Consider the following 15,890-nt stretch of genomic DNA (forward strand, 5'->3'; position numbering starts at 1 on the left):
CCAAGAACCTGTCCCAAGCATTAGCTGGTCTTCCTAATTCCAGGCTGCCCTAAATCTGGCGAGTGGAACGGGAGCCGAGTAGGGCACTTCTTGAAGAGGGTTCCTTGAAACATTTGAAGTTCCCTTGCACCTCTTTTAACCTTCATGCCCGAACTTATTTAGGAGGAGGAATGCCCACTCCTCTTCCCTTTGAGTGGACGAGCTCTGGTCCATGTGTCAGAGGTACATCATTAGGCTGGAAAAGAAAGTTCATAAGCTACAGAACTGGTAACAACATTGGGCTTTCAAATATGCGTATATCTCCTTAAAAGCTTGTTTCTGCCATTAAAGGCGATTTTATTTCAACTCAAAGTGTTTTGGGAAGACTTGGTTTCCAAATTAGTACTTCCCTTTCTTAAAGAATGTTCTCAACAAAAGGATGAGAATGAAGTGGGTGGATACTTTTAGGAATATGGGGTCTTCTGCCTAGTTTAGAGTTTGTTGTTATTAAGACATTCAAGAAATATGAAAAATGCTAGAATTCTGTATCAAGCAGAATCGGTTATTTCTGTGTATCTGTGTATAATATGTTAAATTATTAAGATGTTAATTCCGTGCATTCATTTAGTAAAAATTAGTACAATGACAATACAGATAGTATTTTGGCATATTTGCAGTATTTTATTTCGGATTTATTTGAATCTCATTTTCTGCCTCTCCAAAAGGTCCTACTCTGTCATTCTTACAAAAAATATTCTTAGGTTTCTTTTTCTTGAGTTTGGGCAGGTTGACTCCTCTGAGAGGCAAGACTAATTTCCTGGGAACTGCCTCTTTCTTTCTGGAAAGAGTAATATGGATCAGTTTTGGTATTCCTTTAGTATTTTTGTTGGCAAAAATTGAACAACAACAACAACAAAACTCTTTGTTGGTGGAAGCCAACACTACTAGTATTAAACTGTCCTGCATTATTAGATAAAATTTGAGTATTTTTTTTTTAAAAAAAACTACTTAGAGATGACTAGGCTGATACTTGGATATTCTAACTAAAATTTTGATATTGGCTGATAGAGCAACTTATTTCCTACGTTTAATACCCCATAGCCTACTGATTAGCTTTACTAACAAGGTAATATGCGTATACTACACTAACCTTGAAATGGAAAGAGGTGGAGTGCTGGTGATACATCAGAGGTCTTTGAGTAAGTAGATAAATACTTCTAATTACCTGTCAGGAAGGAGTCCTAGTTTTTATAATAAGCAGTTATTGAGTTGTCAAAAAATTAGAGTTGTAATGTAGTTTTTTCAGGATCCCAATATCATGTAATTATTATTGATAACTCCATGTGATTGTATTTATGTTGTAGAGACAATACTTGCTATATTTTAATATTGTGATTTTTTATCTTCATATCTCCAAAACCTAATAAAAGTTTCATGTTTAGTTGATCTTTAGAAGTAATTCAAGGTAATTCTAAGGCTCTTTATGCAGGTTTTTAACTCTGCTTCTGATATTACTTTTGTGAAAGTAGAATATAGGTTGTTTTCTGAGGTCTGAGGTTGCTATTGTCATCATGTCCTTCATCTCTAGTACTCTTTTAAAAAATACAGGACAAAAATTTGAGTTTGTACTTAATCAGTCACCATCTTATTTTCTAAGTCTTGAAGCTGGAATATGGAGTGTCATGATACTTTGGAAGGATTATTAACTACTTTCCCCAATAGAAGATGACATTAAAGACTTTTCCCTTTTTCCTTCCTCCTCCTCTTCTCTCACTTTCCCCCCTTACTCTTTTTCTTTTCCTCCCTGCCCCAGCTTCTAATAAATATTTATTGCCAAAATTCTGTTTAAGTTAGTGGTTTCATTTGTGCTTTAATTAAAAGTCAATTAAATTATAAATAAAGCAAAGTCTTGAGTAGTCTTGAGTAGCTAGAAAATAGCTTATAGGCTAGACTTGGAGGTCTGTGAAAAGCTACAAAAATAATTTCAATCTAAAGAATTTTGTGGTGAGATTAGATGCAGGTTCCCAAACTATCTTTGTGACCTCCCCCCAGGAAAGTTATTTTAGATTCAGAGTACCTTGGTTGCCTTGAAGATAAAAATGTAATGAGGACTGCTTTATGTACCTTCCAGGATTGTAAAAATAAAATGAGATGGTGCATATGATTTCAGAGAAGCAAAGCATTTACAAGAGTGTAATGTCCTCTTTTTAAAAGTGTAAATTATATTAGAAACTAAAGCATTTTAATGACTAACTAGAGGTATGCATGGTTCTTCTGGTTGAACTATAACTCCGAATAGCAAAATATAAATCGGTGCTTTTTTGGTAAACTCTGATGTGGAGATTTACTGCTTTGGCTGAATTATGATTTTTGGTAATTTAGGGGAAAAAGTCCTTTAGGAAGATCTTTATCTTAATATTTATATAGGGTTAAAGGGGAAAATAGCAAGTTCATGTTCCTGGGAGGAAACATGATGGAGCATAGCTTATTGATTTGAATAGTTGTCAATATTCAAATAAGGTGTAACTTGAGCTAATTATTGAGTTTATATAGAAATGTTTAAAGGATGACTATTTTATTTCCTTTCTTTAGGTAGATAATTTTTTGTTATATTTTTAGAGGGAAAAGCTGAAATAAGTAAGATGGAGGAATTTATATGTTGGCATAAAACCAGTTTCCCCCTATAACTTTAAAAAAATATTAAGTACCTTTTTTCCCAAAATTTTTACAGATACGAAAATATTTTTCTTCTTTGCCTGCTCACATTTATGACTTACCTGCAAATTTTTTAATTTAAAAATTTTAAAATGATTTTAATAGTAATGTTTGAAATTAGGTTGACCATCAGTTTTAGGTGTTGAGGTTTGATTTAGACAGCAGTGTTTTTAAACCTTCACTTGAGTATGCTAAGCTAAATTCACTGACTCTTTGGTTTTCATAGGTAAAAACTCTCACAGAATAGGATCTTCCAGATGTATGCATATTGTTTGAAATTAACTTTTGGCTTCTGAAACAGTAACTTTTTTTTTTCTTTTGCAGACTCATGAAATGGCCACAGATGATAAGACTTCCTCAACACTGGACTCTGCTAATGATTTGCCTCGACCTCCTACCAGTCATTCTCATCTTATACACTTTAAACCTTTGACTCCTGACCAGGATGAACCTTCTTTTAAATCAGCATATAGTTCTTTTGTAAATCTTTTTCGATTTAACAAAGGGAAGACTTACTCTTAAGCATCAGAAAACTTACAGTTTTGATTCTTTATAGTTCCCTTATTCAACTTTCATGTTGTATCTTTGTGAAAAAGTGAAATATTAATAAGATGCTTAATTCATATATCACCAGATTTTTCTGCTTAAGAAGAAAAAGCTAGATTTCTTTTTTTTTTTGGGGGGGGGGTACTGTTGAACCCAGGGGTGCTTAACCACTGAACACATCCCCAGCCCTGTTTTATATTTTATTTAAAGACAGGGCAAGAGCTTGTCTTGCTGAGTTGCTTACAGTGTCACTAATTTCCTGAGGCTGGCTTTGAACTTGTGATCTTCCTGTGTCAGCCTCCTGAGCTGCTGGGATTGTGTGCCATTGAGCCCAGACTAGGTAGAATTTTTTTTTAAATATTGTTTTTAGTTGTAGGTGGATACAACACCTTTATTTTGTTTAACTTGTTTTTATGTAGTGCTGAGGATCGAACCCAGTGCCTCACATGTGGGAGGCAAACACTTTATCACCGAGCCACAACCCCAGCCCCTCAGTAGAAATTTTGATAGTTCTAATTAAGTTTATTAATGGTTAGGTTTAAAGTACTGTAAAAACTTGGTACATTTTTAAGATGATAATTTTTAAAAAATAAGCTTTAATTTTTAAAACAGTTTTATTAGATTTATAGAAAAATTGGAAAGATAATGCAGAGCACTTAGTTTACCCCTACATTCAGTTTCTGCTATTATTAACATCTTAGGTTAGTATTACTATACTATCAGTATTACTGCACTAATGTAAAGATTTTACAATTTTCACTAACTACTGTATGTATTTTATTCAGAGTTTTAAAATTTTTACATAATGTCCTTTTATTGTTATAAGATTCCATCTAAGATATTATATTATGTAGTCTCTTTATAAGATAATACTCTATTTATTTAGTAAACGTTTATTGAGCAGCTACTATATTGGGTGCTGTTTCAATAGTACAAGGAATCTCTTCCATAAACACAGCAAAAAATCTGGGCCTTTGTGTAAAAAGCTTGCATTCTGTTTCCTCAAATTTCAAATGAAAAGTAAAACAGAAAATCACATATACCAAGGGTGTGATTATTGGCTTATAATTTTGCTCTACTCTTTGGATTTCTTTCTTTTAAAAAAATCCAAAAGCCTAATTTTAAATTATGCATGTAATATATACATACATATATATAAGTATATATATGTATGTGTGTGTGTGTGTATGTATATATATAATATAGTTGTCTGGAAAATTTCATGTTTTCTCTTTGCTGAATTCTTGTGTCTCAATTTTTCAAATAATGTCAACCTTTCTTTTGCTCTACAGAGAGAGGAGAAGGGAGCCAAGGAGAGCACCCTTCTCCCAGTGGAATTTGGTCCAGCCCTCAGCTCCCTTCAAGGACACAATCAGTGAGGTCACCTGTTCTTATAAAAAACAGCTTAATGAGGAACTTCAGTGACGCTCTTCAGTGTTAGGTAAAAGAGTGTTCTTATTTCATTCTTCTAAGATTTTTCCACAGTCATTGTTTCCCAAGTTATTTACTGACTTAACTTTCTTGTTGTTTGGAATAGTCAGGTACTCTCCAGAATAAATAAAACTATTACTTAATTAGTGAAAGAATTTGTTGATATCTGAATAAAAGCTCTTAAACATGTCACTAAACTTTGATTTAGGCAAACAACAGACCTCTTGGCTGCTTTTTGATTAATTACTTGCTTGAGTTTCAGCAGAGAACAATTTGCAGCATCCCCAGGAGAACACAGGTTAGTTTCAGTCTTGTGAATGAATTCTGTGTCTGTATTTGGGTTCTAGTGAAATGTGATGTGCATGCCTCTGGCTGCAGAATTCTTCAACTCCATTGCTGGGCTGCCACTTGCTCTTGGCCTGTGTCCTTTGTGGGGTGCAAACTATCAGTATGGCTGTATAAGCGGAGCTCTTCTTGCCTGTTTATTCTCCATCCTGGTTTATTACACAGTCACCTCCTTCATTTTCATGCTCTTCTAATGAGTGCGTGCTAGGGATCAGTGAAGTGAAGAAACTGGAGAGAGTAAATATTTTATGCTTTATTTCTGGTAGATTGCTAAACTCAGTAGAATGGTTTGCCCAACCATCTATCAAGGTGATAGAAGAAGGCAGTGGGAAGTGGTGTAATAGAGGCAAAGGGATACAGCATTGAGAAATCAAGTGTCCCTGAATACCAGATCCTGTGGGCCCTGGCCAGTCTTCCCCATGAGAATGAAAAATAGATGAAAGCAATGGTGTTTGGCAGAAGGATATTTTATTTCTAGCTGAGATTTGGTTTATTGGAAGAGGCAAGAGAAATCAAGAAGAAGTACTGCTGAAGAACTGGATCAGAGCTGGCTGTGTCATCTTTACAGGACTTCTAAGGCAGTGAGCTTTAACCCCTGGTTAAGAATTGGAAGGTGGGCAAGGGAAGAGAAATAAAGGAGCTCTCCTTTTATTTTAAAACATCTCCACTTTAACCTTTAACCTTAGCTCTTATACCTGGCCCATGGCCAACAGCCTGTTTTTGTTGAGGGAGCCCTTCTGACTAAATAATATTGAATGAAGACATTATTGTCTGAAAATTTCACCTACCACCTTTTCTTTGCAGAATTATTGATCTTAGTTTTTCAAAATACCACGCTTTCCTTAGCTACAGAAAGAAGAAAAGGAGACCAAGGAGAGCAGCAGTCTCCATTTTAAGCATAGGATTTCCTCACTTGTTCAGTTGAGGAGTTGGAGTAGAAACTCATCTTTTAGTAGTGACAGACTGCCTAACTTTGCCTGTCGTGTTATGATACAATTGAATTTAAATATTTTTAGATGGAGCTTCTAATGTCTCATTTGTTGCAGTTTCTATATTAAAAAAAAATTTTAAAATATCTTTATTTTACTAATTTAGTTTTTTTTATGTGGTGCTAAAGATCGAACCCAGTGTCCCACATGTGCCAGGCAAGTGCTCTACCACTGAGCTACAACCCCAGCCCCTCTACCTTTTTTTATTGTCTTTATTCTTGGATTCTACCTTAGATGCATTCGAACTTCAAAAGCCTGGGACTGTTTGGCCAAATAAGTTCCTTTCTTCACTAAAGAACTGTAATTATGTACTGGCTTTAGACCTTAGGAAAATAATTTAATTTCCTGGTATCTCTTTTATAAGAAGCAGCTAAGATTATTTGCCTAAGAGCAAAGAGCTAGACTAGATTTTCTCAGTGTCTGTTCATCTTAATTCAAGGGCACTAGTGCTCATGGTTCTAGGAAGAGCCTCACTCATCCTTTTCCAGTGGATGATGTTATTAATACTATCTTGTATTTCTAAGTAGCTAAATGCAAGGGGCTTCACAGTTTGTTATTGCCAGTATGCGGAGCATTGCCATTGTAATTCTCACAGCTTTGTCTCCTTTTTCAACTTATAATTCATGGATAGTTGCTTTATATTTTGAGACTCAAGAATAATTTGGTCGTTCTAATACTTACATTTTAGTACCACCTCTGAGGTATTACTAATGCTAAATTAAGATAAAAAGTTTTCAAAGTGTTTAAAAATAAGTGCAGTTTAGATACAGTGATTATTTCATTAAATTGTTTTAGGTAATTCTTTGTAAATTTGGATTTAGATATCAACCTCTCATTTCTTTGCAATCTTTTATTTCCCACCCAACTAAAACAAAGCACACCTAATATAAATCTGGCAAATAGTGAGTTTGAGGCAGATTTTCCATTTTATTTTTTAAATCATTATTATTTTGTTGTTGTTGTTGTTGATGGACCTTTATTTTATTTATCTGTTTGTGGTGCTCAGAATCGAGCTCAGTGTCTGATGCATGCTAGGCAAGTGCTTTACCACTGAGCTACAACCCCAGCCCCAGATTTTCCATTTTATAGTAGTTCCCATTATCTGCAGGGATATACTCTAAACCTCCTTTCTTTTCTGTACCAGTAGAGGCTTGAAACCACAGATAGTACCAGACCCTATGTTTTTTATCCCCATATGTACACATCTGTGATAAAGTTTAACTTGTAAATTAGGCATAGAAAGAGAGTAACAAAAATAAATATGACAATAAATATGTTAAAAATCATGTGATTGTTGTCTCTTTCTCTTGAAAGAATGAAGACAAATGTTAAAATTTTAGACTGCAGTTGCCTGTGGGTACTTGAAACCTTGGAAATAACTGCAGTCTGTTTAGGTTAGTGGGAGCTCCATGGGTTATAAGACTAGAGTGTTTAAGCTAATTGGATGTTCATCTTTTTTGTCAAATCACCTCCTATTCACCCTTAGATTTTGAAACAGCTGGAGTGTCTTAACTTTTTGTCACTATGACCAAAATACCTGATAGGAACAACTTTTAAGAAAAGTTTACTTTGGTTCATGGTTTCAGAAGTTTCACTCCATAGTCAGCCAACTCCATTACACTGGGCCTGAGGCAAGGCAGAATGTTAGAATAGAAGGACATGGTAGAGGAAAGCTGCTCAGCTCTTGGAAGTTAGGAAGTAGAGAGAGTGAGTAGCTAGGAACAAAATATAAGGCCTAAGGATATACCCCTACTGGCCTCCTTCTTCCAGTCATGTCCCAGCTGCCTATAATTACCACCCAGTAATCCACTCAGATTATTAATCCATTAAATTGATTGATTCACTGATAAGATTATAGTGTCCATAGCCTAAACATTTCATCTCTGAATATTCGTGTATTAACTAATTTGAGTTTTTCAGGAACACCTCATATCAAAACCATAACACTAATCCAGGAATAGAAACTGCAGTAGTTTTGGTCCACAAGAAAAGTACAGTTACCTACTAGTGGCACTTTTGGTGGGCATCTACCATTCTGGTTACAAAGCTAGAATCTGGGCTTGTTTTATTATAGATAGATTTATGTTTAGTATTGCCATTTCAGTGAAACAGCTGGAGTGTCTTAACTTTTTGTCAGTATGACCAAAATACCTGAGAGGAACAACTTGTAAGAAAAGTTTATTTTGGGTTCATGGTTACAGAGTTGTCAGTCCATAGTTAGATAACTCATCTTTTTTGTCAGATCACCTCCTGTTCACCCTTAGGTTTTGAAACAGCTGGAGTATCTTAACTTTTTGTCACTATGACCAAAATACCTGACCCTTTCAGTTTGGAACTACAGGATTGGGTTGGGTGCAATAGAGAAGGATAGGACTAGAGTTTTAGCAATTCTTTGGCAGTTATAATATGCTTGGACATTTGTCAGATTTTATCATGGTCAAATCTACTCTCTTAGATGTTTTGAATTCTATCAGAATCTTTTTTAAAAAATATATTTATTTTTTAGTTGTAGCTAGACACAATACCTTTGTTTTATTTATTTTTATGTGGTGCTGAGGATCAAACATGCTAGGTGAGTGCTCTATCGATGACCCACAACCCCAGCCCTCTATCAGAATCTTTAGGGGTGAGTTATTTCTTTTTGATGATTAGCCCCAGAAGTGAACCATTTGATCCTATTGCTTACCTATTTGACTATAGAGACTAAGCTAAACTAACCACATTTTTTTAACCTAAATTCTTAACTTTAATGTGGTTTATTAGTTTTTTTTTTTTTTTGCTCCTTTTATGGCTAGTGTTTAATCCTCTGGAGTTGCTTTTTCTTCTGTTAAATGTCCAGCAGGTATTTATTATAGGTTGGGACCAAAGAGCAAAAGAAATCATTACTGAATTCTGACCATGTAGATAATGCTGCTGTTTTAGGCCTCCAAACCATCAGCTCAGATAGTTCTTGTCTTAGATGGCTTTTACTTGCTTGTGAAATAGTATTTTACATGGCAATAAGAAATACTTTCAACAGTCTGTTACCCTTATAAAGACCACCCTTAACTCTCAACCTATGTCACTGGTTGGGAGAATACAAGTAATAAAAGCACTTCACATCACATAGATGCAGTGTTTTATATAGACACAAGGAACCGTTAACAAGATTGCCTTTGTTGTTCTCTCTTTTTTTTTTAATATGACTCAGATACAAGAAGGAAGGCAGAACCTACCTTTGGAGGTCATGATCCTCGTACAGCTGTTCAGCTTCGAAGCCTCAGCACAGTATCAAAACGTCTCAAAGAAATCATGGAGGGAAAAAGCCAGGTAATAATTAGTGCTTTGGAAGATTTCTTCTTACATACTTTTTGGGATCATACCATTCCCACTGAAAAATGACATAATATGACTTGAAAGAAAATGTATTTGTTAAGCTGGGTGTGGTGGTGCAGACCTGTAATACCAGAGGCTTGGGAGGCTGAGGCAGTAGAATCTTGAGTTCAAAGCCAGCCTCAGCAACTTAGTGAGACTCTATCTCTAAATGAAATATAAGAAAGGGCTGGGGATGTGGTTCAGAGGTTGAGTGCCCTGGTTTCAATCCCTGGTACCAAAAATAAAGAATAAAATGATAGTATATTTATTATTTATTTCAGTTGTGAAAACCACAATTTTTTTAACGTAAGTTCTTAACTTTAATGTGGTTAATTGTATCAGTTTTTTTTCTCCTTTTAAGGCTAGTGTTTTTTTCTCCTTTTAAGGCTAGTTTCAGGCCAGGATCTGTAGATATACCCCTATGATTCTTTTTAAGAAGCTTTATTATTTGTGTGAATAAATAGGGTCAAGTTTCCTTTTATTTTCATGTCTATTTGGATATAATGGACATGAGGATAGCACCATAGTTTTTGAAAGACCATCTGTCATTGATTGTGCTGTAAATCTTATCACAAAAATCATGTACACATTAGTGTATGCTAAGCTACTTTTTTCTGTTCCATATCTCCATTTTTTTTGTCCTTGCACCAGTACTATTTAAAATTATATAGCTTTTGAATAAGTCTTGAAGGATGGTAATGTAAATCCTGTTTTATTCTTCAGGATTGTTCTTGGTCATTTTGGTCTTTTGCATTTATTATGAATTTTAGAATTAACTTCTCATTTCTGTAAAAAAAATCTTCAAGGATTTTATTTGCCATTACAATATAAAAATCAGTATTTTCAAGAAGTCTTCACACATTTTTATTGTTATAGGATAGTGACCTGAAGCAATACTGGATGCCAGATAGCCAATGTAAAGAGTGCTGTGACTGTAGTGAAAAATTCACAACCTTTAGGCGCAGACACCATTGCCAACTATGTGGGCAGATTTTCTGCAGTCATTGCTGTAATCAAGAAATCCCTGGAAAATTTATGGGCTATACAGGTAAATGCATTTTATTGACAGTGTTACAATTTTTAATGGTCATAAGTATAAAATAATTATAATACAGGACCAACAATAAGCCAATTTTTATTTTGGGCCTTGTGTGTAAGGCGTGGGGATGCAATAGTGAGGGCGACAGCACTTCACAGTCAAGTGATAAAGTAGATGGAAAGTTAAAAAATAACTAGAATAAAAGACAGTGTATCATAGATACTAGCAGAAAGCTCTAGGGATGTTAAAAGTTATCAGACAAGATGGTTAGAGTAGATTTCTAATTTATATTATTATGAGAGTTCTTATTTTTAAAGTTTTTTCTTGACTTATATGACACTATGTTTTGGCAAATTGTATCTTACTCTTATTCTTCCATAAGGAACATAGTCAAATTTTAGCAATACTGAAAATTCAAGTTATTTGTTGAAACAGAAGAAAGCTGACAATGGTGTGTGGATTTATGCAGTGATTTGGAGTGGAAGGTGGACCAAAATTACTCAAGAAAATGCTCTTGACTTCTTTCATGTTATTTTTGTTATTGTATAGATTTTCCTTTTGCTTTCATTCACTTGAAAATAAAAGAAACTAAAATTGCTACAGAGTTCATTATCTTTCATCCAGATTGACTAGAGCTTTTAAGAGATTTTCTTACTCCTAGTTTTTCCCTATCTTGAATTCATTTTTCATATTCAAGTCAGTATTTGTAGAATGCCAATTGATCATGTCAGGTTATTTCCCTGCTTAGTACTCTTAGGATAAATACCTTTTCAGAGCTACCATTACCCTTAGGATAAAATCTATCTCATACGGTTAGGATTGATTTCTTTCCTTTTTATTGAGGCACTTAACCACTGAGCTAGATCCCTGGTCTTTTTTTTTTTAATTTTGAAAGAGGGACTTGCTGAATTGCTGAGGCTGGCCTTGAACTTGTGATCATCCTGCCTCAGCCTCCTGTGTCACTGGGATTTTAGGTGTGTGTTCCATGCCTGGCTGGCATTTTAGTCTCTTAGGACTACCATAACAAAGTACTGGCTGAATGGCTTAGAACAATAGAAATTTATTGTCTTACAGTTCTAGAGGCCAGAAGCACCATAATAGAGGTTAAGGAATCAATGTATGGATTTTACCAGTTGCTGAATATGTCTATATCAATTATATATTCTAGAACTGATGAAATAACCACAGAATGGGCTTTGGGGATCCACTAAACTCACTGTCACATGTACCTGAGCTAAAACTCCCATCAGTTGCCATGCCTCCCTAAGCCTCTGCTGTGACTGGTGAACAACAGTGATGTTTGAGTCCTTGGAATTAGTTTCAGTTTAGAGTTAGTGCTGGTAATCCCTGAAAAAGTTGAATGTTTCCTTGCTTTAATTGTATAGTCACAGTATTCAAAGGCCATAAATCCCTTTGGCCCCTGATACCTGAGGATCCAGTTATCCCAATTGCATTTGGTTTTCCTGGTTCAGTGGTAGCAGTAATTTCTTATCTAAAAAGAAAAGCAATAGCAGCCAGAGCCCTTCAGGGATTCTGAGTCTCCGCTCACAAATTTATGTTTCATGGTTGTGCTGAAAGGTATATCTTTCAGGGATAAGGGAGCAGGTTTTATATGGCAAATCCACTCTATTTTATGTGTGTGACCAAGTATGATTTATTATAGGCAAATCATAGAAAAAGGTTACTAATATCCATAGATAAATTCCTTAAGTCATATGTAAAGAGAGACTATTATTAAAAGTTTACTTTAGTTTTCTGTCAAATCAAACACTACTATCACTTACAACTAGATTTTTTATGCTTTCCAAGTATTAGCACAATTAGCATTACTTTATAAATAATCAAATCATAACTAGGTCCCAGTGGTTTTGTCTACATCCAGATTATTCAAGTTATCAGGAAGAAAATCTTTTGTTTACTTTAGCTTTTAGTTCCTGGTGATAGCTCCAAATACAACAAGTATGAGAAGCTTCTGCTTCCATATTACGAGTATGTTGACCAAATAAACCCAGTAGCTGTTGAACAATGAATTGAGCTGTACTGAATTCCTCTGCAGGTTTGGCTACGTTAGCCAAACCAGTACATACCAATCCCTGTTTCATAATTGGCATCAGGAAAAAAAACCAAATACCTGTTTTTGTTGATTGTAGAGGTACAAGGTCTAGGGTACTCCTCTGGTGATGTCTTTCTTGCTAGCAGAGCCCAAAGGTCATGCAGAGCATCACATAATAAGAGAGAGGGAGTGTGGTTATGTATGTGCAAAATTAACTCATTCCTGTTTCCTAAGCTCATGTATTCCTTGCTCTGTAGTATATTAGGGAAGTTCAGGCATTTTATCTTCATTTTTAATATAAGCCACCTTTTAAAGATTCATATTTTTTAGCCAGTCAACTAAATAGACTTAAGAGCTTCTTTTAACTTCTGAAGCTGCAAGATTAAATATGGAATCTCTATTTAATGGACCCATATCAGTAAATTCAACTTGGGCCAATTTTCTATCCACTCTTATCCTATACCCTCAATAGCCATCTCACACATTCCTTGGGTTTTTGTCTATATTAATTGGAATAGTCATTTGGTTCTTCGGGTATACCACATACATCCTCATTGGTCTTACTTTGTACCTTACCTTTAAGACCTGACAGGACTTGACTATGGGTTGGAGGTACTAGGAATAGATCTTGAGGGGAATTAGAAGTGTCTTGCAAGGCACCTAACTCGAGGGAGGGCATTACAAATTCCTGAAGCAAAGCAGAGTTAATTTCGGATGACTTGGAAAGGCTACTTCCGACAGGAGGTTCAGATTTGGGGGTTTAATATCCTTAGCTTCTTTTGGCTTTTCCCATATATCTTCATTCTAATTTTCAGGATCCCATTTCTTCCTAATCAGTGTCCTCACTTTATTAGCAGACATACTGCAAGATTGGTAATTGAAGTTATGGGTTTGGTATTTTTTTTAAACAACTGAAATTTGTTCTCCCATTTCTGCATTTCTGGGGGCCAAAAGCTTGGAATCAAAGTGTTGGCAGTCTTACTTCCTTCTGGAGGCTCCAAGGGAGAATTCAACCAGGCTTCTCTCCTATTTTCCGGTGGTTGCTGGTAGTTCTTCATGTTCTTTGGCTTGTGAACAGAACCATCACTCCTGTCTCTGTCTTTGTTGTTATGTGTATTAATTCAGCCACTTGTATTTTGAGAATTGGTTAGATATTCAGCAATCTTAGCACTGAGGCCATAGGAGATAAGGGATTCTTTCAGGGAAGACAGAAACTTTTAATTAGCTCAGTTCTTGAACTGGGAATTTGAATCCTGAGGTTATTCTTTTATTTCTCTACTTTGTGTAGTGCAATTAGGAACAATAAGTTTATCTTAATATACTTATTAGTTTGACAAAAATGTTCAAAGATTAAATACATAGTAACTCATAATCTTGCTTCTTATAAGTATTTGATTAGGAGTATCCATACATAGGTGATATTTTGCATGTTTGTATTGCTAAGCACACCATAGATTATCAATATTCTCTTTGCTGTTAGAAATAAAATCATTAGTGCCTTTCAGTCCAATCAGAGAACCAGTTCTAGAAACATGAAAGCCCATTCAGGAACCTTATCCTTAAAATTCTTTTCCTTTGGAACCATTCTTTTTACCAGTTTTAGTTATGTTTGTGTGTCTGGTGACAAAAAATACCTGACAAAAACAATATAGAGGAGGGAAAGTTTATTTTGGCTCCTGGTTCCAGAAGTTTAATCCATGGTCAATTGAGTCCACTGCTCTGGGCCTGAGATGAGATGGAGCTTCATGGCAGAAGGGAGTGGTGAAGGAAAGCTGCTTAGTTTATGGTGGGGTCAGGAAGCAGAGAGGAAAGACATGAACCTAATGACCCACCTCCTTCAGCCACATACAAGTTACCTACAGATACCAGGAGGTCCATTTAAACTAGGCTAGACTGATCAGGTTACAGCTCTCACAATCCAGTCATTTCACCTTATTACTGCATTACTACAGGAGCTTTTGAGGGACATCTCATATTCAAATATAACAGTACCAAAATCTGCATTAGTGAGAATTCTTTAAAGAAACAGAATGAATGGAGTTATGCACACACACTGAGCAAATGAGTGAGAGAAGTTTATCTGTATTTTAAGGAATCAGCTCAAGTGATTTAATGATTGTGAAGGGCTGGCAAGTCTGAAATTCTCAAGGAGGCTAGCAGGCTGAAAACTTCTATAGGATTTCTGCCTTGCAGTATTTCCTTTTTATTCTGGAAACTTTAGTCTTACCTCCTCAGACCTTTAACTGATTGGATGAGACTCACTACCTTGTGGAGAATAATTTGCTTTACTTCAGTATTTGTAAATATTAATCATACTCCCTGCACCCCTCAACCCCAGATAACTGTTTAGATTACTTGACCAAACCCCTTGTCTAGCCAAGTTGACCCGAGATTAACCATCACAAATGGGAATAATATATTTAGTGCACAATTGCACATTGAGATGCTGAATAAATGTAGAATACCTGGAACAATGTCTGGCACATATCAAAGGATCCATGAATATTAAGCAATTATTATGGTAATAGTAAAAGTAATATCTATGCATTCATCATGCAGCATTTTAAATTATATATGTCCATCATCTCCAGTATACTGTGAGTTCTCTGGTGGCAGGACTGTGTCTCATCAGCCTTAATTTTTCCATCATATAATACACTTATATGTGTAGTGGCCTTTGCTGATGAATGCTCTAATGAAATGAAACTTTCCTGGTCAGGCTTGACTGTCTTTATTGGTTTGATAACTTTAGTTTTGAGAGCTGACTGGTTCAGGGAGATTTCCTTTAATAGTGTAAGAAACAAACCCGCTTTTGTAATGGTAAACTGTAGGTCTTTCAGGAAGGAAGTAATTTCACATCCTCACTGAAATTCTGCCTTGGTCAGTTGATGGTAATTATCCTAGTGCTTTGATTATCCTAGACTGGTGTTCACTTTGTTGTTACTGTTTTCTGGGGTCCTGATTGAAGTGGATGCAGATCTATTTTTCTTAATAGTTTTAATAGATTTTATCTTTTAAATTGTGATGACAGAAATTAGTATATCAACAACTGACATTTTATTTTGATTAAGATACATGTATAGTTTAATAAAATTAAGTATTATATAATAGTAGTTTTAAAATAAAACAGAGGTATTATTATAGTTGGTGAAATTATGGCAAAAGCAGTACAGTGAACTTTTAGAAATCTTTTCTGTCACTTCAGATTTTTAGTAGTAGTGGTAATAAATAATTAAGGTAGAATTGTTAAATTACATGTAAAGTTAAATATAGTCTTGTGTTGCTTAATGATGGGTAAGTTCTGAGAAGTGCATCACTTAGGTGAGTTTATCTTTGTGTGAACATTATGGAATATACTTAAACCAACCTGGATGGTGCTGGTTAATAGATCCCTATGGCCCCCTTTTTTTTTTGGTAGGGTGGATTGGGTTTTTGGGGT

General features: G+C 35.2%; 1 pseudogene; it reads left to right on the forward strand.

Annotated features, from left to right (window-relative positions):
* Window positions 1-3,027: 3,027 nt before the first annotated feature.
* LOC144252293 (1-phosphatidylinositol 3-phosphate 5-kinase-like) overlaps window positions 3,028-15,890 on the forward strand; it is a 28,342-nt pseudogene continuing 15,479 nt past the window's right edge.

This window comes from Urocitellus parryii, unplaced genomic scaffold (genome assembly GCF_045843805.1).
Source record: "Urocitellus parryii isolate mUroPar1 unplaced genomic scaffold, mUroPar1.hap1 Scaffold_40, whole genome shotgun sequence".
Lineage (NCBI taxonomy): Eukaryota > Metazoa > Chordata > Mammalia > Rodentia > Sciuridae > Urocitellus > Urocitellus parryii.